Consider the following 24,506-nt stretch of genomic DNA (forward strand, 5'->3'; position numbering starts at 1 on the left):
CTTCCCTGGGTCTCTTAATCTGCCTTGTCTCTCTTCCTGCTCTTCTTCCAAGCAAACCTTCCATAGTGAACTTGCCCTGAAGCTGGTCTGTTTACTGTTCCTTGGCCCCAAGGGGTTCCCTTTTCCCTGCTTCCTCACACCAAGCTGAAAGACCTGAGAACTGACTGGAGAACTGCTTGCAAACTGCTTGCCCTGTTTGCTGGCTACAAGCCAGCAAATTACTATAAAACACTGTCAAAGCAAGGAGTAAAGATGGGAGACTTCCATATTTTGTCCCAGGGAATGAGTTGAAATAAAGAAACTCTGGCAAAGTAACTGGAAACCAGAGACTGAAACAAGACTTGTGGTAATGTTCCTGGTACCTACATGCTGTGAAGAGCTGGACTGCATTTTAGCAAACAGTGCCAGCTCCAGATCCAAGAATGAGACAGTGGATAGTTTTTCACAAGAACCCAATATAATACTGAAAGCCCTGGAAACAGTCTAGCTAGTACCTCCATGGGCAGCTCCCTTGATCTTACATATATCATGGGGTTTGACTAGGAGGAGAAATTTGTGGGCAGTCAAGAATTGTGAGATGGTCAAGTCAGAAAACCTTCTGCATACGTAGCACCATACTGAAGAGGTGAATGGGGACAAAATTATAGTGGGATTTAAAAATTGTTCTGTGAACCTGCCATCCACCTCCACGCTGGCAGAAGTAGAAACCTTTTTCTGACTGCTTAGTTTTTAGTATTCTCATTCTCCCGATTAGCTCAACACAGTATCTATGGCCGAGATTTAAATCCAGCAAATACTATTTCTTTGCAATGTCAAATCCCAATCATGTCACCCTGGATACATCACTGCCCACCTTCCTCAACTCCCCCTGGTCTTTCTGATTTCCTGCCATTTGTCCAGCCACTTCAACCCCCACCCCCACCTCCCTACGTCAGCACCAAATACACTGCTTGGCAATTTTGTTTATTTTAGCTGCAGATACAGAAAGGCAAAGCAATAAAAAAAACTTTGAGTCATGGTTTCATTAATGTGCTCAGCTTTTAGATGAGGTAAATAGCCAAATAAAGGTACAGAGATATTTCAAAATGCTTGGAGATTTTAAGGCATGTTGATGTCTGAACCTCTTAGGTTCAGAACAATGGCTACAGAAAGCAATTAATTTTGCAGTATAAATTATTCTGGTTTCTAGCTGTCATGAAAGAGAGCATAAGAAAAAGACTGCTCTGTTTTGGCACACACATTGCAAGACAAAGCAGCTTTTTTAGGGTAGCCTATATAGCTAATGTAGCCCTACTAGCTAAGTGGGCTAGGTAAACAGCTGGGCTACATAGATTCTTGGTTTCCCATTGCCATTTTGTCTCCTGGGAAGTTGTTTAAAGATAACCCGGGAAAAATGTGTAGAGTGGCTCAAAATATGGTAACATTCATTCTTTAAACCATTTCCCTGACCTTGTGCGGCCTTTTCAGTGGATCCCTGTCTACCAGTCCATACTCAGCAAGTTTATTCACCTCCCATTTACCAGGATTTCTCCCGTATTACCGGAGGTGTACACATTACAGCAGACCTTTATTGAGGAAGTTCATACTGATGAGGCACATCCAGCCTTGTCAGGAGGTAGCACTGACTTTCCAGTTCATGTCAATGACTGACCAGGAATTTCAGTCATGGAGAAATACAAAGTCTTTGGCTTTGGGAGAGAGGCGAAAAATACAACTGTGTATTCCATCAACAGCCCCAGTAGTTCAGGAGTCCCCTGCTTTCAAAGCCATCAGTAACTTCTTATATATTAGGTTATCATCACAAATCATTCACTATGTGCTTCTTAATACAGCACATACACACCCTTTTAAATTGAAGCTGCCATGGCAAGAATCCCACTAAAACTGTTAGCAACTGAAAGGGGTGGTGGGCTTTGGTGACAGTGGTGATGACATACGTCTCCCGACAGAGGGGAACAAACACATCATAGGTTGATGCTACAGTTCTGGATGGGAAAGGAGCCTCTAGGGACCTAAAATTATCCCAGAGCTGCTATTCTTTTCAGTTCTGATGTAACTTCCCTTTGTAGACAAGAACATAGGAATGCCAAATGAAAACATAGAATATTTTTGTAAAGGGAGAGGGAAGTCACAGCATCTCATAAAATCATTTCTGCTAAGTACTACCAGGAACTTATTTAGATGGGAGAGGCTTATATGAAGTACAGTGTTTAAGATGCAGGAGGTAGTGCTGTTTTTTAAGCTGGTTCTATCTGAACCAACCCTACAATCTTGCTATAAGGTCAGTACGACACTTCAGGTGCCAATGTTTAGAGGAGATATAAAATTAGATGTTTAGAGAAATGCAATTGCAACAACTTCCTTGGCATTTTTCACAAGACAAATGGTGTTCTGACCAAATTCCAACATTCTGCCTACCTATAATGATCTTGTATTTTCCACTAGATAATGTATATATTTCCTGTCCTAAGCCATTGTGTCGTGTCGGATGGTATTGAACAGCTGCCATATTTTATTTCAAAGCTGGCTGCATTTCAAGAACAGGTGAAAAGATAGAACATTATCTTAGCTTTCTTTATGGCAAAAAACCCTGTACAAACAAAATGATTATCATTATTGTTAAATACGTAAACAGATTTCCTAATGCTTCTTAATTCTGAACTTTACGCAAATCAAAAATTTGATTTTTATATGTGTTTTGAATTAAATATGGTCACAAATAATTTTGAACTTAATTTAATAAGCCAATTTAGGTGCTAGTTCATAATGGTTACCTTAAAGATAGAAAGCCTAATGTTTCCTCAAGCAGCCCATGAAAAGTAGGTGATAAAGCAGTGTCAGTTTTCCTTTCTGAGCCATCAAGTGTTTCCCCCAGGCCTCACGTTTAGATGAAAATTAAGATATTGGAAAAAATTAGGATTGTTACAGAGTTTTAAAATTTGTTTTACCCCAGTCATAACATTTCTGTAGGAAGAAGCTGGAGGGGAGGAGAGAAAAAATATGTTTATAGCTGTAAAGTTTAGAGTCAAATTCTGGCCTGTCTTAATTGCTGCTGAGCTATGACACTGGTGGAGTATTTTGGGAATACCAGATTCTCTGCCTTTTTATTACAAAAAAATTAGCAGATCTATTTCAAATGCCAAAGCAAAAAATAAAACACCCTCACAGGGCATAGAAATCAGTTCCTTGAGTTTTGTTGAAAGCAGAAAGCAACCGTATAAGGAGGACAAGCCTAAATTCAGACAGCTGCTCATGGAAATATTTTATGGAATTTGTCTTGTATAGCTCTAAAAGGAGAAGTGCAAGATGCAGATAGCTATCTTAGACTTTTAGAATAGTCAAAAATAAAGCTTTGGATTTAGATTGCTGTGCATTTAGAATAATAGAAAATTAGCAATGGAAGGGACCTCAGGAGGTCGTCTATTTCAAACCCTGCTCAAAACATTTATCTCAGAGGTGGGCAATTATTTTGGGCAGAGGGCCACTCACTGAGTTTCGGCAAGCTATTGGGGGCTGCATGACAGGCAGCCAGAGGCAGATAAATATTAATTTTCTAAATTTTTTAGGGGCTCCGCAGGCTGGATAGAATGGCCTGGTGGGCTGAATCTGGCCCTTGGGCCACATTTTGCCCACCCTTGATTTATCTCCTTGATCTTTACACATTCACCCAAATCTCTGGAAAGAAATAAATGGCAGGATCTGGATAGGAGATAACACAAAAATATCATTGATCGTTAATATTGAAGAAATATAATTAGCCTTGCAGTATTACAAAACAGCATTGTGAAAATGATTGTCTTGCCTTCCTCATAATGTATTAGTTTAATCTTTAAATCACTATCATCCTTTTTTGTCTCCTGCTTAACTATTGAAACAACTTGCCAACATGGGTGAAGATGTAGCTTTCTTTCAAGCAGACATAAGTCAGTTCAAGGTGACACAGAATAAAGTCCCATAGTCCCTTTGCATACATGATAATCACAGATGACTTCATGAATCCTTTATATGCCCTATAGTATGTCCAAGCCTATTGGTTTGGTCTCTAAATTCGTGATGTTGACTGCATCTGATGATAATCTATAGTCTGATTTCTTTAAGTTACTTTAAAATATAGATATTCAATATTTAAGCAAGCAATTTCAGATGTAGGTTCTCTGCTGTAGTACTCTGCTGTACCTTTCAAAATTTGGTCTGTGATCCCTAGCAATTTGCTGGTGGAGACAAAGGTACAGAAAAAAATGTGCTAGAATAGCATTTTTCCTCACTCCATATTTATACATCTTCTTGGCCTAGTTCTCTTATTGGTTATATTCTTTTTTCCAGTTACACATGGTTTTTTCACTGTAGGTCATAAAGAGCTGTATAAAGAAAGAATAGGAAATTCTCTCCAATCCCCTCTTTCCACACCAGTAATTTCTTCAGAAACAACAGAAACAATCCTCTTTTTTCCCTGAAGAATACAGAGGAAATCTAAGATATCTTTCCCATTGCTGTTAGGCCACCATAACAATACGGGAGATGATAGCACATGGAAGATGTGTAACATGATTAATCTATTTTCATACCATATTGGTACAATACATAACTATATATAAAAAGGTTAGTAAGATTTGAATAGTCACTTTAAGATGGAACCCAAACTAAATAGGAGATATTAAAAATACTTTCATAATTTTGTTTTCATATTTAGAGAAGTTACTGGAGAAGTAATCCATTTGATTTTTGGGGGCTTCACTTTATGCTGGTGCTAACCTCTTGTTAGCGCATTGCCAATATATATCAATCTTGTTAATATTATATTCTTCATTGAAGAATTAGGATGTGCTCATATGTATGAGTTCTTTCCAAACTGCATACAAAATGTACTGAACACTAAAATATTGTGGGAATAAAGTACTACAGCAACATTTTCATATCTTTTTTTTTATAACAGACAGACCATTCTTTTCTCTTCCATCCCACTACAAGCAGTCCATTTGAGCATAAAAGGACAGCATACATTTCTGTGTTTGTCAAAGGAGCTCCATTCACATTTCCATGGTGACATACACAGCTCTGTTCTTTGTTACTCAGGAGTAAAATGTGCAGGATCTCTGCCACATACTAGAAATGCCAGTACTTGTGATTTTAATTGCAAAAAGTCTTTTCCTCCTCTAATTCTATTATTTTTGTTTCGCTTACTTGCCAATCCTCTTGGCATAACTGGCTGCTTCGCAACACCCAACGTCTAGCTGAGAGGGCAGGAAGCATAGCCTTCTCCAAGGCTACTGTCACTTGGCCAAGGCCTCCCACCCTTGCTTGTTACTGAATCCTTACCCAAGCATAAGAATCAAAATGAGAATTTTCACTGAGAAAAAAACTGAGTCATGATGGTAGGATTTAACCCATTATCAGTAAGGTATGAAAGGCACCAGTCATCGTGGAACGGACTGCTTGTGAGACTGCAGCCAGAGCTATGGACTATGGCTCAAAGTATTCAGTCTGCACCCTGGCTCAGCATCAAATTTTCCTTCTTAGTAGCGACATATTAGTTTACTACCGGCCTACAGAATGACATCTTAGAAACACTTCAAACAGGGAATCTATTGTTGCCTTTCATTCAGACAAATCATCTTATTTATTCATTTAGGCATTCAGATATACAGGCAATAGAGAGTTATTGGCTTGACTTTATACTGTTCACTCCCCATGTTACAGATGCCAGTTAAATAACTGGACCAGGTTCTCAGCTGATATTAAATCAGCATAGCTTCAGCTGAAAATCTGCTCTGGTCTTTTCAAAGTCCCATCATGTTGCTCTTTTTAACGTCACTCATTCTTCCTGCAGTGCAAATGCAATATTCTCTTTCTCCAAACAAGGCCATATAATTTTCTTACTGTTTGGCAGCGAGTGAAATCTGAATCCTGTCATGCCAGCCTTAAAATCAAATCAATCAGATGCACATTTTAATGGCATGTTCTGTATAAATGCCCCAGGGCAAATGCACAAAGAATGTAAAATACAATAAAATAAATATTTAAAACACTAAATAAGACAAATGGATTTTTCAGTTTGAGCTAAAAATAGGCAGCATTTTGGAACTGCAAAACATCAAGGAATCACATTTCTTAGCTGAGGAGCAGAGCGAGCAAATGGTGCTGTGCCCATTAGGTGCTGTCCATACAGACAGAATATAGAAAAGCTATTTAGAAACTGAACAAAGCCCCTTGATTAAGTCTCTAAAAGACAGAACCAAGACCTGCAAAGCCTTGTAAGTTCATATCAGGATTTTAAAGTTAAACGTGTTATTAGGATAGGTCAAGTAGCCTCTTTTCAAATAGTGCTAATACAATGGAAAGGGTTTGATCTTAAAAGCTATTTTCAGCACATGATGAAGTCTGTACTTAAAGGCAATGCACAAGGGCAGTTGCTGGAATATTCACAGATCAAGAAACCCTGAAGCAATCAACTTAAGATGAAGTTAAGATTCAAGTTTCAGCAAAAAGTCTAAGTAAAAGTCTCCTTTTTCTAAGACTGAAACAGAAAAATGTTTTGTCCCGGATGAATCATCACACTTTCTGGGTTAATTGAATCTCTGCGTTCCCCCTGCTCTGGCGTTTGAGTGCAACCCCTCAAAGTGGCAGGCCTTGTGCCTTTAGTACTTCTCGGGTTGAATTCCACAAGGCTTTTGCTTGTAGAAGATATCTATGATTCAGTTAAAGTGACTGTAGCTTTCATAATTCTGCCTAAGCTTGTTTTAAACTAGGCAGCTAATGCTAACAGTGTAGCCATTAGGGATATGCAAAGCAGGGTGTATTTGATTCAGATTTGGATTCGGCTTGAATCAGGGACAGTGATTCAATTCATTGATTTGGATCACTGTCCCCAATTCGATTCGGCCAAATTCAAATCTGAAGATTTGATGCTGATTCAGAGAATCAGGAATTCGGCCATAAACACAGCTTTAAATGTTTTTTTATATACTTTGAGGTACCAGGTGCGGCTCATAAATGCTCTAGTGCTGGGGTAGATGGAGCATCCTACAGGAGCATGGGGGGGGGGGCACGTGCTTGGTGGTGAACCCAGAAGTGGACTGGTAGTACTTCTAGTCCACTTCCAAGTCCTCTGCGGAGTGCGCAGGGGGGCCTACCCATGCCCCCCACCCAGCTTACCGATTGGCTATGGGGAGACCCTGGCTGGCCCCACAAACCCAGGAGGCACCAGAGTCACCGAGCTGGGGGTGCATGTGCTGGGGGTGGGGGTGGGGCAGAGCTCCCCAGTGGACCTGGAAATGGACCACAGGTGCTTCTGGTCCACTTCCAGGTCTGCTGCCGAGCGCACTGGGGAGCACCCCCACATTCCTGTGGGATGCTTCATCCACCCCAGCATCTCAGCATTCATGAGCCACCTGGTATCTATAGGTATGTAGAAAAAAAATGTAAAGCTGTGTCTATGTCTGAATCACTGAATCTTTCTGAATCTCACTGAATTGATTCAGAGGGATCTGATTCAATTTGGAGAGATTAAAGGGTCTCCCGATTCAAATCAGATTTGGAGACTCAGCCGCTGAATAGGGCCAAATCTCCACCAAACTGAATCAGGGACCAAAGCTTCACACAGCCCTGGTAGCCATAGCAGCCTGGAGCTAAGCATGACTTGCAAGATCCATCAGAGACAGGGTAAATACTTGAATGATTAGTTCATGCTGAAACCCATGATTCTATAGGTTTACTTCTCCCAAGTTAGCTAGTTTAAGCTAGCACGGTTATGTCTGTTAGAGCTACAGTCACACCTTTGATTGCAGTGCAGACATACAGTAGTGCAACTAGGGGAGAGTGAGCTTGGCACCAGCCCTGGATGCCAACTATGAAGTGGCATCAGAATTCACCCAGGAAGTCTTTGCTATGGCAGGGGCAGCCCTGCCCTTCCCTGTCCTGACCATAGGAACTGGACAAAGCAGCGCTGCACTTTGCAAGTGGGGGATGGGAGCGAGGGGGGTAAACAGAATGGTGCTCCCCTCCTCCTCCTTCCTCTTCTTCCCTCCACCAGGGAGCCTTTGCTAGAGCAGCCACAGCTCTGCACCCAATACGTATGTATGGGAGGTAGGATCAGCTCTCAGGGAGCCTGGCTATGGGCTACTGTCACCACAGCAGAAATAACACTGCTACAGCAGTGGCAGCAGCAGCAGTTGCCCGAGGAGAGAAACCTTCCCTTCCTCTCAACCATGCCATCCTCACCTCCATCCCCACTCTATAGGGTCAGCATGCATGTCTTCTCAATCCCTCCATGCGCCACCACCCTGTCCCAGGCACTCAGTGAACTTGCTACATCTCTGTAGATGTAACTTTAGGACAGCCCCTGGAAAACAGCAACCTGTATACAAGCTTTTCTTATCTAGAAATCCTGACTGAGTTTAGAGACCTGGAAGTCTGTGACCATATAGTCTGCAGTGATCAGACAGCTTCAAAACCCAAGTAAAGTTTCTTTTAACAATAATATCAAAGCTTTTCGAGAAAAAGTATTTTATAAACAACAGTCTACAGGAATGTCTGTCTTCCCTAGTCTTCCCTGATGGTAACCTAGACAGATTCATTTTTATACATCCCCAAACAAGGTCTTGTATCTAAAGAAGGGACTGTCTGAAATTGGTACAGGTCTTAAGTCTCCTACAGTAACCTCATTAGATAACTTTCCTTTGACTTTCCTTAGGATAAAGCCCTTAAAGAGATTAATTTTCCCATAACTGCTGAGGCGCCTACCTCCAAAATTCAGACCTCAAGTTGGATACAAACAAGGGAAGCATCCAAACTCACTAAAACTTTTGAAATTCTTGGCCTTTGATCTTTAGCATATGCTGTAGAGTAGATGCAGCAATATTGACTGTTATTTGGCAGCATGATTGTGTTGGGAAAATGCTGCTCATTGAACCCATGACATTTCATGGGTATGTATCCATTTCATCACACACACAAAAAAATCTAAACATTTTCTTCGAGAAAGTAAAAACTTTATCATTATCAATAGAGTGCTTTGACCTTGTCAAAGAGTTTAAGACAGTTTTGCTATTTACACACAGAATTTTGTTTTGTTTTTTTCAGGGGAAATTTGGGGATGAAATAAAATTTTGGAATGATGGAATTTCCTAAAGAACAGAGAAAAAATTTAGAGAGAAAAAAGCTGATCACTAAAAATTTTTTGACCAGCTTTAATCTTGATCAGCCCCAGTCTGAGACAATTTAGAGATGCCTCAGGGATTCTGTGATTCATGCCATGGCTGAAAGAGGTTAGATTGACAAGTAGAAATAATCATTGTCTTAGGATGCTTGTGTCTGGGAAGGGAACAAATAGCTACTTCTATGGCAGCTTTACACCACCTCCTGGCTCCCCAAAAATATAGGAATCTTTAAGGGTCCATTTTAGCTTAGCACAGTAGGACCGAGACTAAGCTCTCAGACCAACGTGAAGTACATGGGCCCAATATATAAATGTGACTAGTCTTGCTATTCTTTAGATTTTAGGACTCAACAAAACAGTAAGTAGAGTGGAAATCTGTTAAAACAAAAAAGATTTCTGCTTCACTAAGCAGGATTTATCTGACATATGAGAACAGAGCTGCTGGTTCACGTAACTGAAAAGGCTTATCCTCCCAAAGGGCTCTCTCCATCTTGTCACCCATCTTGTTCAGTGCTTACATGGTGCTACAAGGGATGATTGCAAGTTGTGTTATCAGTTTACTGAAGTGGCTAACTTCTCAATTTTTTTAATCAAGCCTAGATGCTGCAGCTTCTACTTTCTCCCAGCGGCTGCCTAAGAATGAAACCTAGATGAAAGGTCACAGTTTTAAGCCCAATCAAGATAGAAGGAAATGACATTTGTAAGGAGACCAAAACTTCTAGAGGGATAGAAAGTGATAGTCATTATTCTTTTCACTTATAGGATGCTTGCCCTTCTACTCCGTGGTTTATCATCTTCAGGGTTTATTGGCATCTCTAGTGTGCCTGAGCTCCCAGGCAACTGCAGCGGCTTTTGGACAGAACATTCCTTCGCTGGGAATGTCTCTCAGGTCCACAACAGAGTTTCTGGGCAGAAAGACAATATTCAGAATATTCAACAACCCAGTGGTCGGAGAACTCACCTGAGATGAGACAACCAGGTTCAAGGGCTTGTTCCAAATTAGGTAGAGTAAGTACTCAGGTTCAAATCCCACGCTAACTCAGACAGAGGAGAATTGTTCATATGAGTCCCCCATGTGCCTAGTGAGTACTCCGACCGCTGGATTGTCCCTTGGGTTTGCCACAGAAAGACAACATGAAAGGCCTCAGTTTTATCCCAGTGCAGAATGAAACTAAACACTGAAACTTCAAAAGCTTCTGAAAAATCAAATTCTTTTTTCCAGCCAGTTCTGCTTTACTTGACGTTCCCTTTCAAATCTTTAGCCGCTTGGAGACACTGACTTGTCATCTCTGATTGGACCTTAACCATCCTCTTTTCACATCTATGCTGGACTATGGTTCTGTAATGTAGTGGAGGACCTTGAAATTAATTTTGATGCTTCAATCAATTAATGTTGAATGTGGCTGCCAAGCTACAAAGCTGGAAAGGCTAATGTGACCATATGTTCTCAGTATTTGCCTCCTATTTTTTCCGGAATGCTATTCAGGGTACTGACAATGGTCTGTTTTTGGAGATGGCCTGTAAAGCTCAAATTGGTCCAAAATGTTCTCCCACCAATGCACTAATTGCTTGGTCAAGGCCTCCTTGTTTATTTTCACTCCCAAAGCTGAAGCACATAATGTAAGCATATGTAATATATATAAATATGAGAAGATACTTGGCTTTTGTTATGTCCGCTTTTCATTGTACCACAAAAGATTAAAAAAGCTCATTTAGTGGCATGGCTACCCTTATGCCTCCTCTTTTTGCTTTCCACGTAGAGAGATGTTCTGGGTTGTGACAGGAGGCAGAAGTTGTACTGCCAGCTACCTGTATAGCCTACAGGCTAGTGGACTATTTAATTTTCCATAAATTAAAGGAAGGGCATCAAACATCAGGTCCATAGGCTGGATCTGGTCTGTAGGTCTTGGTCTGACTCCAGACACTGGCTCTGATCGGGCTAGAATCAGTGCTCAGGGCTGACCCGGCAGGGTGCCATGCTGCCGAGGCCACTGGGTCCAGGTGGTGCACAAAGGTGCCAGTGGCCAGGATGCCATGCACCAATCTCCACTGGAGGTCACTGGTCTTCTTGGCAGTGGGCGTCTTGTACAGTGAGCACCACACTGGAGTGCCAGGCCATGCCAGGTGCTGCTGCCACATGGTGTCGGGGTGGCTGGCCAGCACCTGGGCATGCCAGGTGCACACCACCCATGTGTAGAGTCCCTTCCGGGGCAGTGTGCCAAAGGGGCAGGCCGTATTGCTTCTGTGGGGGCACAGGGAGCCTAAGCAGTGCCTTTGGGGACAAAGATGGAAGGCAGCCCACCAGACCCACACCATGCTGCAGTAGAACGGGGGAAGGACTGCCTGGCGGCAGCTGGTCAACAGAGTCCTGTTGGCAAGGTTCTCATGGAAGACAGAGGAGGCTGGGCCCAAGGTAGGGCCAGAAGGCTTTGTAAAATTCCATGGGCAGTCCATCAAGGCCCAGGGCCCTGCCTGAAGCAAGCCCCCCTCCCCCCCAGCAGCCTCAAGCTCTGCCAGGGAGAGTTCGCACTCCGGGGCCTCAACCTGCAAAGCACGGAGGCGCAGCAGGTCCTTATGGAGCTGCTGAGCAGCCTCAGGACAAATGGGGTCAGCTACAAACAAGTCCCGGCAGAAGGTGACGGCATGCCCCCGCACTTTGCCTGGGTCCATGAGCAGCCATCCCTCTGGGGTATTGAGATGGTTCAATGTCTTTGCCACAGCCTGCCACCTCTCCAGGGCAAAGAAGCAGCTGGCTGGGGCATTGGCCTCTGCCAGCAGGCACATACACTTGAACTGTGGACTGTGCCCTCTGCCAGCTCCCGCAGGCATTTCTTGTGAGACCAGAGGCTCTCGAGGAGTGCTGCGTCATTGCCTGCATGGAGCAGGGCTGCCTCAAGCTCCACCACGTCCTCCTCCAGCTCCTGGGTGCAGCGGCGGATCTCTCTTGCCACCAGCTGGGAATACGCTGGCAGAATGCCTGAATCTGGATCTTCCCTATGTCCCACCACAGCCGCCAGGAAGAGTAGTCTGCTCACGCAGCCTCCCAGCTCCTCCAGAGGTAGGCAAAGCAGTCCCCAAAGTGGGTGACCTGTATCAGGCTCGTGTTGAGGCACCAGAAATGGGCCCACGTGTGTGCTCTGCCAGGCAGGCTCAGTTCACGGCAGACCAGGGGGTGGTCTGAGAGGCCTGATGAGATGATGCAGCTGCTGCACAGTAACAGCAGATGGTGCTGGGAGATGTAGAGGTGGTCCAGGTGGGCCATGGTGATCCCACTGCCACTCATCTTTGCCCAGGTATATTGGCGCACATCAGCGTGGAGGACCCGCCAGGCACCAACAAGATCTGCTGCCTTCAGCATGGTCCACAGCTTGCGGGCCAAAGGCAGGTGCAGCTTTGGCCCTGTCTGGTCTAGAAGCATGTCAACGGTGCAGTTGAAATCCCCGCCCACAAAGAGCAGGTCATCATTCTCACTGGCGTCACGCAGGAGGTCGCCCAAGGTCTCTAAGAAGGCTACCCTCTCTGTTCCCTTGGTGGGCACATAGACATTGATGAGGAAAAGGCTCTGGTGTTCCAGGGTGATGTGGACAGTCAGCAGTCAGCCAGGGACAACCTCTCCGAGTTGTACTGCAGCTGTGGCGAGAGGAGGGTCACCACTCCTGCACTGAGGTTGGTGCCATGGCTTAGAAACAAGCGGCCTCTCCAGGCAGCATGCCAGTCAGCTTGAACATGCACATCACTATGCGTCTCTTGGAGGAAGACGATTACCAGCCACTTCTGCCGCAAACCCTCCAGGATGGCCGTCTGCTTCACCGGGTGCCTGCAGCCATTGGTGTTTAGTGAGGCAATTGTGGTAACTGCCACAAGCAGGAAAATAGAGAGGAAGGATAGGCAGGGTACAGGTGGGAGAGGAGGTGATAGAGCAGGGCAAAAACCACAGAGACAGGGAAAAGACCTATCCTTGCCCTACCCTATTCTGTGGACCCACCTCAGCCTCACACCTCCCTCACCTGGGTCACCAGCTTCTCAAGCCAGAAGGCATGTTGACGCGTGCCCAGGTCCTGGCGCATGAACCTTGCCACATCACTGGCGGTGCAGACAAACTGCATGAGGTCCGGGCACCATTGCCAGATACATTGCCAGATACACCATTTCCATATTCCTCTGGCTCTTGGTTTGCTCTAAGAGGTCGATGAGGCCTCTGTAGCTGGGGGCCACCCACGGGGGTTCTCCAGCAGGAGTTGGATGTTGCTGACTGAGAACCGGCAGGGCTTCACTCTGCGAGGGGACCTACCAGTGAGGCTGGTGAAAGTGCCCTCAATGGCCAGGCTCCCTAGCAGGCCCCGCTTAGTATCTGGGTTGAGGATTGTCTCTGGGAGATCAATCCCCATTTGCTTTGGGGGGCAAATGTCATCCTGCTCCTGGGGCCGCTTGTGGTGCTCAGAGGGCAGGTACTCCATCTCCTCCTTATCGGCCTTGGTGGGCAGGGAAGTGGGTGGGGGGGTGGTTGGGCCCCTCTGCTGTCTCCTGCACCTGATGCTGGGGAGGCAGGCACTCTTTCGCTGCACTGCTGCTCACAAGTCCCACAAGCTGGGATGGGGGCAAAGGGTTGTCAGATGTCACTGGGACACGCTCAGTCATGGCCTGAGCTGGCGGGGTTTCCGGGGGGGGGCAGGCAGGGTGGGGTCAGGTTCACTGGCTACATTTTCCCTGGTGCTGTCAGAGGCAGGCCCAAAGGGGCAGGGGATCCTTTAGAAGCTCCCTTTTGCCTCTTGCTCTTGGTTTTCTTGGTGAGCAGGTGGCACCTCCCCCAAAGGGAGTGGGCCAGGTTGCTTGGGGTTCACCACCTTGACTGAGGCAGGGTTGGAGGGAGGTGGAGGGGAGGTCTCGGTTGTTCCACCCAACAGGGCCCCAGTGCCTAAGACACCAGCCACCCTGGGTGGAACTGGGATGGGGGGGGACTGGGAGGATGTCCTAGCCCCTCCACCAGGTGAAACCCATTCATGGGGGGGGCAGCCCCATCAGGTGGGGGAAGGGTGGAGGGAGGCTGAGAGGGGGCCACGGTTGCCTCACCTGGTGGGGCACCAGCACTTGGGGCACCAGCTGTCTCAGAGGGGACTGGGGCAGGAGGAGGCTGGGAGGAATCCCCAGCCCCTCCACTGGGTGGGGCATCAGCCCCGACAGGGGTGGGAGAAACCTGGGAGGACATCCCAGGACTCCCCCTGGGTGGCATGTTCATGTCAGAGAGGTCGATCCTCTTGGATGGAGCAGGGGTAGAGGAGGGCTGGGAGAAGCCCCCAACCACACCCTTTGATGAGGCTCCCATGCCAGAGGTGGACATGCTGGGACATCCTGTGCAGGTGCAGCAGCCAGTGCCCTGGCTGAATGCCCCAATGGGCACTGGGCAGCCAGGTGGGAGCTGCCGCTGCAGCGGTGGCATGCATTTCCGCCCTGGGAGAGGTAGACCATTTAGGGCCTCCCATCCACAAAGGTCATGGAGAGAGGCCGGATCTGGGTGCCACCACTGAGGAGTATGAATGCCTGCCTCTGAAAGGACAGGTCATGCCTGAGCCTGGGGTCCCTGCTCCCCATGGTAAGCCTGTGCAAGGGGCTGGTGAGGACACCATAGTGCTCGAGCGCTTTGGTGAGGTCTCCGTCTGGCAGGTGTGGGGGGATGTTGGAGGCCACCACCCACACTGCCAGGGTCTCCAGGGGTGTTACGAAGTAGTGGATGCCCAAGATCTCTAGCTCGGCTACACAATCCTCCCTCACCAGGCTGGGAGAGCTCAAGTATATGACGGGCACTGAGTTTACCCAGGAGGTGTACCTGACTCTCCAGCACTCCAGCAAGTCCACCAGAGCTCTGGTGCAGGCCTCCACCCTGACGTGGAAAGGGTCGTGCACCCACAGGCCATGGGTGAGGGGAAGGTCTGCAGAGACATCCCTGTGCCAAGTGCCCTGGCTGCTGGCAGCCATCCCAGGCAGGAGAGGGTTAACTCTCCCACAGAGGCTGCTACAGCGAAAAAAAAAAAGCCTCAAACTGAAGCTGGGGACTGGGAGGGGGCTAAAACAGCCCCAAAATTGGCCTGGGGGGGGGCAGAACAACCCTGCAGGAGCTGAAGGCAAGCCCTAAGGCAGGAGGAGATGCCAGAGACCAAGGTTAGATGAACACCTTGCTGGGGTCGTTTGACCCCAGTACTCTTTCCTGCCATGGCAGGGGGTCGGACTAGATGATCTGCTCAGGTCCCTTCCGACCCTAGAAACTATGGAACTATAAGGTAAGGGGCTCTGGAGGAGAGAGGTAGTAGGAATCAAAGGGAGAGCACAGGCGGGGGTGGGGTAGGGCCAGAGACAAATGAGGATGCCAGAGCCCAAGGGACTTTGACTGTTAAGAGACTTTTATTCCGGGAAGGGTGACAAATGGTGGACAGTAGAAATTATGTACAGTTTGGTCCGAGGATCTGGGCCTCGAGGACAAGGCCTGGGCTGATGGCCTGTAAGGCCTGCCCTCACACTTTAGACCAAAAAAAAAAAACCCAACAACAAAAAACCCCCCACAAAGAACAAAAGAAGTATTTACATATATACATGTATACAGTTCTTGCCAGTGGGGACACTCAGGGGGTCCTTAGGACATCAGGGGTCGGCCCGCCTGGACAAAGCCCAAGGTCTCAGCTCGCTGGGTGTGCCTCTGCACCTTGAGGAGCTGGTGGTGTCACAGGGCAAGGAGCAGGCGTCCCACCTCGACTCGGCACAGTGCCCCCTCGACAGCCCAGCATTCCTCAAAGGTGGACACCATCCGCTGGAAGACTGTGTGCTCGAATTCAAAAGAGAGGCGGGCCCGCATCAGCAAGTGGAGAAGCTGCAGGGCGTCATGCATCCCGGTCCTCGTGAGCCGGTTTCGCCGGCTCTTCAGGGTGGCCATCTTGGCCTGGCCCACCAGGAAGTTGGCCAGGCTGACTGCGGCCCGCTCAGCTGCCCGGTACGGGAAGAAGTGGATGTAGATTTCCTCTGAGAAGTCCTGGCCCAGTGCCTGAAGCAGTGCCCCAAGGGCGGCAAAGAGCGGCTGCAGTTGGGGGCAGTCGAGGAAGGTGTGGAAAATGTCCTCTTCCAGCACCCCTGGGCAGAAGGGGCAGGCTGCCGAGGCCACCGGGTCCAGGTTGTGCACAAAGGTGCCAGTGGCCAGGTTGCCATGCACCAATCTCCACTGGAGGCCGCCGGTCTTCTTGGCGGTGGGAGCCTTGTACAGTGTGTGCTACACTGGGGTCCCGGGCTATGCCAGGTGCCACTGCCATGCAGTGTCGGGGCAGCCAGCCAGCACCTGGGCATGCCGGATGCACACCACCGACGCGTAGAGTTCCTTGTGGGGCAGCAGGCCAAAGGGGCAGCCCGTATTACTGCTGGGGGGCACATGGAGCCTAAGCAGTGTGTTGGGCCGGTCAGCCAGCTCACTGGCCACCGCTGGGATGACTGGCAGTGGTGAGAACGCATCACCTGCGGTGTCTGCAGTGGGAAGGGCCTGGTGAGCCTGGAGGTAGCCTTCTAGGGTGGTCGCTGCTTCCGTTGGGAGAGTGGCCCTAACAGCATGTAGAAGCCAGCCCGTGGTGGGGATGGAGTGCAGTGCCATCCGGGCAGCCAGGGCTTCAGGTGACAGCCAGCCCAACTGAGCAGGGTCCAGGAGGTGCCCCAGATTGGGTGGTGTGCGCCTCGATGACAGCAGCCATGAGGCTGGCGGAGGCCAGACTTGGCGTGACATGCTGCAGGGCGGGGTTGTGGACCAGGGACTCCTGAAGCATCTGTGGGAAATGCAGGTGCATGGCTTGGGGACAGAGATAGAAGGCAGCCGGTCATCCCAGCGGTGGCCATTGAGCTGGCTAACCGGCCCAACACACTGGTCAGGCTCCCTGTGCCCCCCAGCAGCAATACGGGCTGCCCCTTTGGCACGCTGCCCTGGAAGGGACTGTACGTGTGGGTGGTGTGCACCTGGCATGCCCAGGTGCTAGCTGGCCGCCCCGACACTGTGTGGAAGCTTTTCTGCCTGCTGGTGTGGGCCTGCCTCTCTGTTGAATTTGTGCATGCGGTCCTCCAGTGGACAGTGTCCACCACTGAGGAATGCTGGGCCGTCAAGGGGGCACTGTGCCGAGTCAAGGCGGGACGCCTGCTCCTTGCCCTGTGACACCACCAGCTCCTCAAGGTGCAGAGATGCACCCAGCAAGCTGAGACCTTGGGCTTGGTCTGGGCGGGCCGACCCCTGATGTCCTGAGGCTCCCCTTAGTGTCCCCACTGGCAAGAACTGTATACATATATATGTATCTTCTTTTGCTCTTTGTGTTTTTGGGTTTTTTTGTTTAAAGTGTGCGGGTGCGCCATGCAGACCATGAGCCCAGGCCTTGTCTTCGAGGCCCAGATCCTCAGACCAAACTGTACATCATTTCTACTGCCCACCATTTGTCATCCTTCCTGGAATAAACGCCTCTTGAAAGTCAAAATCAGAAAATTAGAAAATGTGAAAACCTATAGCAATGATTGCTAAAGTCCTTTTCCACTCACAACTTGTTTAAATTAGATTATAAACATTATTTAGACAACAATACTTGACAAGAAAGCATTTAACATCAGGTAATTGAAGATATCAGAGTTAACTAGAAGGCAAGGTATAAAAGACACAACTGCTATTGTAAAGCCTAGTTTTCAACAACAATTTTACAGCATTAAAGATTCTGTTTTCTTATGGACATTTACTGTAGGATAATTCCTGCTAGATAATGAATCTCCCCTTCCAAGAGAAAAGTCAATATTTAATATCCAATGTGTTCTGGTTTGTAGGACATATTCCATTCAAATAATAGCAATTTAGACCAAATTAGTTCGCACAATAGAAAAAACAACACTGGATATATGCCATGAATAAAAAACCCCTGCAGTGTACCATACTAGATTTATAGCAATATTGCAAACTGCAGACTTAAGACTAGTAAATACACAGTCTTTATATATTAAATAACTATGTTTGTCTTACTAATGCCAGAATCCATTCTTTTCTCACACACCAGACCCGTGTTTGGCTAGTTTACAAATGTTCTGAAGTTTGTCATCTAATATTTCTCGACCATTCAACTGCTTTGTCATTACCAAGGAAAGTTTCCATTTTTAATTGACAATGACTCAGTGCTTATACAGTTTCACAGTTCTCTCTCCTCCCCTTCACGTGTTTTGCACCAAAGGAGTTTGGTGATTATTATGGATATAATGATACCTTGTATGCATCCTGCTGAACTCTGAAGTGTTTTTCATGGCTAATCTTACTCTAAATTTACACCAATGGAATAATGCAAAATTGGTCTCATACAGCATTTTCTAGCTGAAATAATCAAGGCATGTTAAATCAGACTTACTAGTTCTACTTGATAGATGAGGAAACTTACACACTGGGAGAACATTTGACCTACCCAGTTTTATTCATTGGGAAATAAAAGCCATGTCTCTAAGCTCCCAGTTGTGAATCAGTACTTTTAAAATCAGGCAAGTTAACTAGAGGTCCTTTAGACAAGGGGTGGCCAACCTATGACATGGGAAGTTTGTGTGTGGCATGTGACAGATCAAGGAAAGGACAGGTAGCACAGTAACAGATAGGGCAGGAAGCAGATAGAAAAGCAGCAGATCAAGCTGGGAGCACAGGGAAGGGAGTGGAAAACAGAGCAGCAGATTAAGCAGGGTAAGGAGATTTGAGTGGCACTCAGGGAAGGTATGGAGCTAATTTGTTGCACACCTGCCAAAAAGGTTTGCCCCCACTGCTTTAGGTTAAGTAGAGACAGTCAAACAGCTCAAGGCTGAATCGATTCAGTCATTGCAGGTTAGTTTAAGATGCACTGATTAAACTGAAACAAGTGAACAGATGTTTAGCTCTAATTCAGGAAATACAGCCACATGCTTGCAGTGGCTCAGGCTAGGAGCCAGGGGGTGCTAGAGCACAGCTCTCTGGCTGTGTTCACTTCTTCTTCCTGTTGTCCCTGAGGTCTCTGAGATTTGCAGTCCAGAATTACAGCAGCAAGACTCTGCAGGGTTGCTCATTACTTCCTCTTTCTATTTTCAGGTGCCTCTGGGATTTGTAGTCTGCAGTTGCAGCCAGTAGTAAGTTCGAGCAGGGGAAGGGGTGTTTAACCCCCCTCCCTGGCAGCAGACCCCAGCCGGGGTTTGCCGGGGGGTGGGGGCAGTGCCCCCATAGACTAGGCTGCATCCCCAGCAGGGCTTTCCCCCTCACCTGCACAGCCAGCCTTCACTGCTCCAGCTAGGGTGCAGAGGGGCGGGGCCAGCCCTGCTCTCTGGAGCAGACACCACAGTCCAGCCCAGGGCTGCAAAGCATGCTGGGTTGCTGGGGGACTCTGATTTAACTTGAACCAGGAAGGGTTCTGGGGCAGAAATTCCATAAACCATTTTTAAGTCTGTCAGTTAAGTCTGATACTGCATTCAACCAGGTTTATCTTAAACCAGTTTCAGCCATTTTTAAACTGATTTATGTGCACTGAGCTCCTGTTCTGCTACAGGTTTAAACCAGTTTCTGATCACTTAAACCAGTTTAGGTGCAACTTTGTTCCCTAGCCTCAGACAACAGATTTAGTTTGGGCAAGTACACTGTACACTGTTCTGTAAGCCTTTTCACCCTTTTTTGTCTCATTTGATATATTTTACTAAAGTATAAGCATATTTTACTGAACAGGAAATCCATGTCATTTTTAACTTTATCCATCTGATTTAACTTTGAGGTGAAAATTTATAGAGAAATTTTTTTTTCAAAACAAAATGAAGAAATGGTTCTCTACATGTTTGAATCACAGCTTGCTCTTTTCTGATGTTATTACATGAACAGCTGTGAGCTCATAGAACAGAAGCAGACAGGATGGTGATCAGGTAAACAGTGGGGGTTGCTACATAAGACTGTTAAAACAACAACATGTATTAATATAAAATTAAATATACTGAATAAGAGCCAGAGGCATAGCACTGAAGAGTTGGAAGAAAAGACTCCAAGAAGATGGAGAGGGATTGGTTATATAGATGCATTAGCTTTTCTTTAAAAAAGAGATTTAAAATGATAAGTAAATGAACTATGGCATCATATATTATCCTTGCTAATGTTTCAGTGCTATTACTCTGAGTAGTGTATATCATTCATTGTCCTTACACACACTTCAACCATGAATGCAATTACCTGGCAGCTTACTAAAAATAATTAAAATGTAAGGGCTTAACTAATTTGAAATACTCCCATACATGTTCCTGCATAGCCTGAAAAATCTTTTACTGTGCTTATGGCCATGTGTACAATAGGTGATTTTACAACCTATATGGCAAAAGTTTCCTATAAATAATGGATTAAGGCAAAGCTCCCACTATATAAGTAGAGCTCCTCTAGCTGTTAGGAATTTTGATTTTAATCTTTGCTTTCTTGGGTGCTAAAGTCTGTGACATATGTTAATATGTAGAAGCATGTTTCACACTTGCATTACAAGGGTCATATTTTGACTCCGCTCTAGCTAAATTCAAGGCAGACACTATTAGAGATTGCACCCCAGCTCTCAATGCGCCCCCAAGATGCCCTGCACACAGGTGACTTCCAAGATAAATCAGTGAGCACATGTACTAAAATACACTGACACGGTCCCTCCACACTAGGTCCAGATGTCTATTTCTGTGTCTTTGGCTAAATGTGATCCATGGAAAGTAGATTGTTTGAAATGGGTGCAGCCTGAACCCCAGAGACAGTCACATTTCTGAGGTTCTCTTTTCCCAAAACTTTCTTTTGGCCATTGCCTTTTTTGCATATAATGAATATAGAAGAGGCTATCTGCATCTGGTCATTAAAAGTTAGAAATGATGCATAATGCTTTATTTTTACTTGGATTTAACCTGTTGCTACTTCACTTTAAAACCAATTCAAGTGGGACAGGAGTAATGAATTAATAGACATCTTACACATCATCTGTATATTGTATTCATGCATATTGGTAACTGATGCATAACCTTTTTAAGACAGACAGTCAGAGGTGTAGCACAGCTTCTGCACTCTGGGAGACAGTGGCGGCCAACTGGTGGTGTGGGAGCTACCATTTTGTGCTCTTTCAGAATCAGCACCTAGGACTGGTACTACGGTTGCCCACACCTAGTTGTGCTGCTGGGCACAGGAATTGAGTACGGAAAACAGGTTCTTGGTCTGTGTCAATGCATGCTGAACTCAGTTTCTGAAAGTGAGGCTTGTGTTTAGAATGCCTTGTTAATTTAAAAAAAAAAACAAAAGAAAAGCCTCTTTAATTTACCCTGCCCCTTCTGGACATCTATTCTTATGAGCAGAATAAACAAGGATAATAAGTGATGTCAGAAGAAAAAAAATTAGCTAAAGCTTTCATACAAAATAATGCAAGAAATGTGCTGCCCATGTTTTTTAGAACCAGATGCATTACAAATAACTGGAACAGGTGAAAGGAGTTGCTGAAACAGGTCTTTGAAGAACTTGAGGCAGGTAAATAGTTTGCAGGTAGAAAAGTGCTCATTTTCTAAAAGATTTGGGCAAAAAGGCCTTGAAATCTACACAGCATGAGATTGTAGCCAGAAGCTCACTAAAGGAGATATGAAACATCCGGATAGGATATTCAACTATACAAGAACTATTGTTTTCCAAAGGAATACATGACTGAGATAGTTATACTTAGTAATACAAGGCTGCATATGAAAAGATATATTTTCACAAGGGAGTATGACATGACACAGGACAGAATCGTAACAGGATAAAGCTTAAAAGAAGCACCAAGAAAAATTACAGATTGAAGACAATTTATCATCAGAAAAAACTGTTAGAGTTGCCAGAGGTCCAGAGAGCAGATGAAAGAACTTGCCAGCACCAATCACAATATGTACGTGATAAAACAAAGAAGTTTGACCACCAATCAGAGACATGCACACAAAAGTAAAAGGCACAATAGCAGGGTACCAGCCACATATAGCATTAAAAGAGAAATGCACCAAAGGCACAGACCATAGCAGCTTTACAGTAGATGTCAAGTACATCTCATACACAGCTGAAGGACTGCCCAGCACTGAGAAGATATGCAAAGCATTGCATACACTAAGCCACTTTGCATGAGCATGCCACCTCAGCAAACAGGAAAGTACAGGGCGCAGAGTACATCACTTGGAGAACTCCTCGCAGAACAGTTTAGCAACAACATAGTGCTATTATTAGCTGCAGTACAGAATAAGAAAAATGTAGCAATGAAACATATGTCTTTTCCTTAATAAATCCAAAAGAAATACTCATAATAACGGAAAAAGTACTCCAGGGCATAAGTGAACTGCATCCCTGAGATAGAATATAGGAAAGGTCTAGCCATACCACAACAATAGCACCTGACTCAGTGCATTTAGCCGGCTAGAACAGCATCCATACAGTGGGGAACTGTGAAGGTACAAGTTAAAAATATAAAAATCTAGATGTCTATGTAATAAACCTGACAGCAAACCAGTCGCAGAATTGAAAGCCTACAAATCATCAAATCTGGCAACAAATCTATAAACTTGGCTGTGAATTCCATAAAAGGACATCTTACAGGAGAGAAAATAAAAGATGTCTTGGTGTGTCTGAAGGCATGGGATGTCTGTCGGGATATTTCAAAACCAAGCATGCCCACAAAAACACAATGCCACTAGACAAGAGCAGCAGTTCCCAACCTCAGGTCACGACCCAAATGAGGGTCATGGGGGCAAAACCAGCAGCGCTGCACACAAAGGATGAGCCCATGTGTTGGGAGCTGTCCCGCCCCCAAACAGCCGCCACAACACTTTGTTCCCAGCAATGGGTTGTGGCAAAAAAAGGTTTGGAACCACTGCACTAGAGCATGCATTGCAATTTCTATCAGTAACAGCAAGGGCAAACTGAGAAGGAATTCTAGCAGACCTCACAACTAAGCAAAACTGTAAAGAAAGGAAACTTCAGAGTGCATTAGCTGCTTGGTTGCAGCAGATGAAATTTTTTCTGGTACAATCCAGATATGGGTAGACCCTTGGGATCCCCAACATAGCTGTATGTGGGAACACTACAGTTTATCTACTGCAGATGGCTTCATGTAGGCTTAATCTGAATATTGCAGATTAGGTTGAAGAAAGACTGTAGCGACTTAACCATAATTAGTACTCTGCTTGGAAGACTGGAATTCAAGAGAATGCTCTTTGGTGTATATTCTACTCAAGATAATTATAGAAAAAGGTAACTATTAGGAAGACTGACAAGAGTTGAAGTCAGAGTTGATGACATCCTCAAACCCGGCAGCAGCAGAAAGGAACATGACAGAAACCTAACAACATCAAAAACTTCTAATTTTCATCATCAACACTTTCATGCATGATCTTCATGTTATTAATATAAGAGTGAGGCCCCTTCTACACGTTATATGTATTATGCAATTACCTTCTTAATTACATAATACATTTAGACTAGCTATGTGGGCAAGTTAAAGATGGCACCTTAAAAAGGTCCACCCAGCTATAAAGTTACTGCTCAAAAAAGTGTAATAATTTTCCAGCTGGGGTCTATCCAACTTTAATTTGCATGTGTGTAAGTAGTCTGCACTTGGGAGACCACATCAGCTGCAATCTCCCAGGCACTGGGGAGCAGGTCACACCCCCAAGGCTGGGAGAATGCAATCTCCCAGCTGCAGGGGTGCTCCATGCAGTGGCTGGGAGAGCTCAGTTGCGGCAATTTTCCAGCCATTGTGATCTTCCAGCTGCAGAGAGCTCCCTGGGGTTGGGGGATCATAGCAGTGCCCAACAGCTGCTGGGCCTGAGTCCTGCAGCTGATGGGACTCAGCCTCAGCTGCGTGTGGTCCCTGAGGCCAGGAGCCCTGTCAGCAAAGAAGTCTCCCAGCTACATGAGTCGGCTTGTTGCAGGGGGGAGCCCAGGATTGGGCTTCCCCCTGCACTGGCAATAAGGCACAATGCAATCTAATGCACAATCTCACAGGCTAGGGACACAAGTTACACATAAACCAGTTTAAGTGATCAGAAACCAGTTTAAACCTGTAGCAGAACACAAGTTCAGTGCACATAAACCAGTTTCAAAATGGCTGAAACTAGTTTAAGGTAAACCTGGTTGAATGTACTATTACATTTAACTAACAGACTTCAAACTGGTTTATGGAACTTCTGCCCTAGACTCCTTCCTGGTTTAAGTTAAATCAGAGTCCCCCAGCACCCCAGCATGCTTTGCAGCCCTGGGCTGGCCTGTGTTGTCTGCTTCAGAGAGCGGGGCTGGCCACACCCCTCTGCTCCCTAGCTGGAGCAGGGGCAGGGGTGTGGCCAGATGCTA

This window comes from Gavialis gangeticus, unplaced genomic scaffold (assembly GCF_001723915.1).
Source record: "Gavialis gangeticus isolate Ggan-Ray unplaced genomic scaffold, GavGan_comp1, whole genome shotgun sequence".
In the NCBI taxonomy this organism is placed as follows: Eukaryota; Metazoa; Chordata; order Crocodylia; family Gavialidae; genus Gavialis; species Gavialis gangeticus.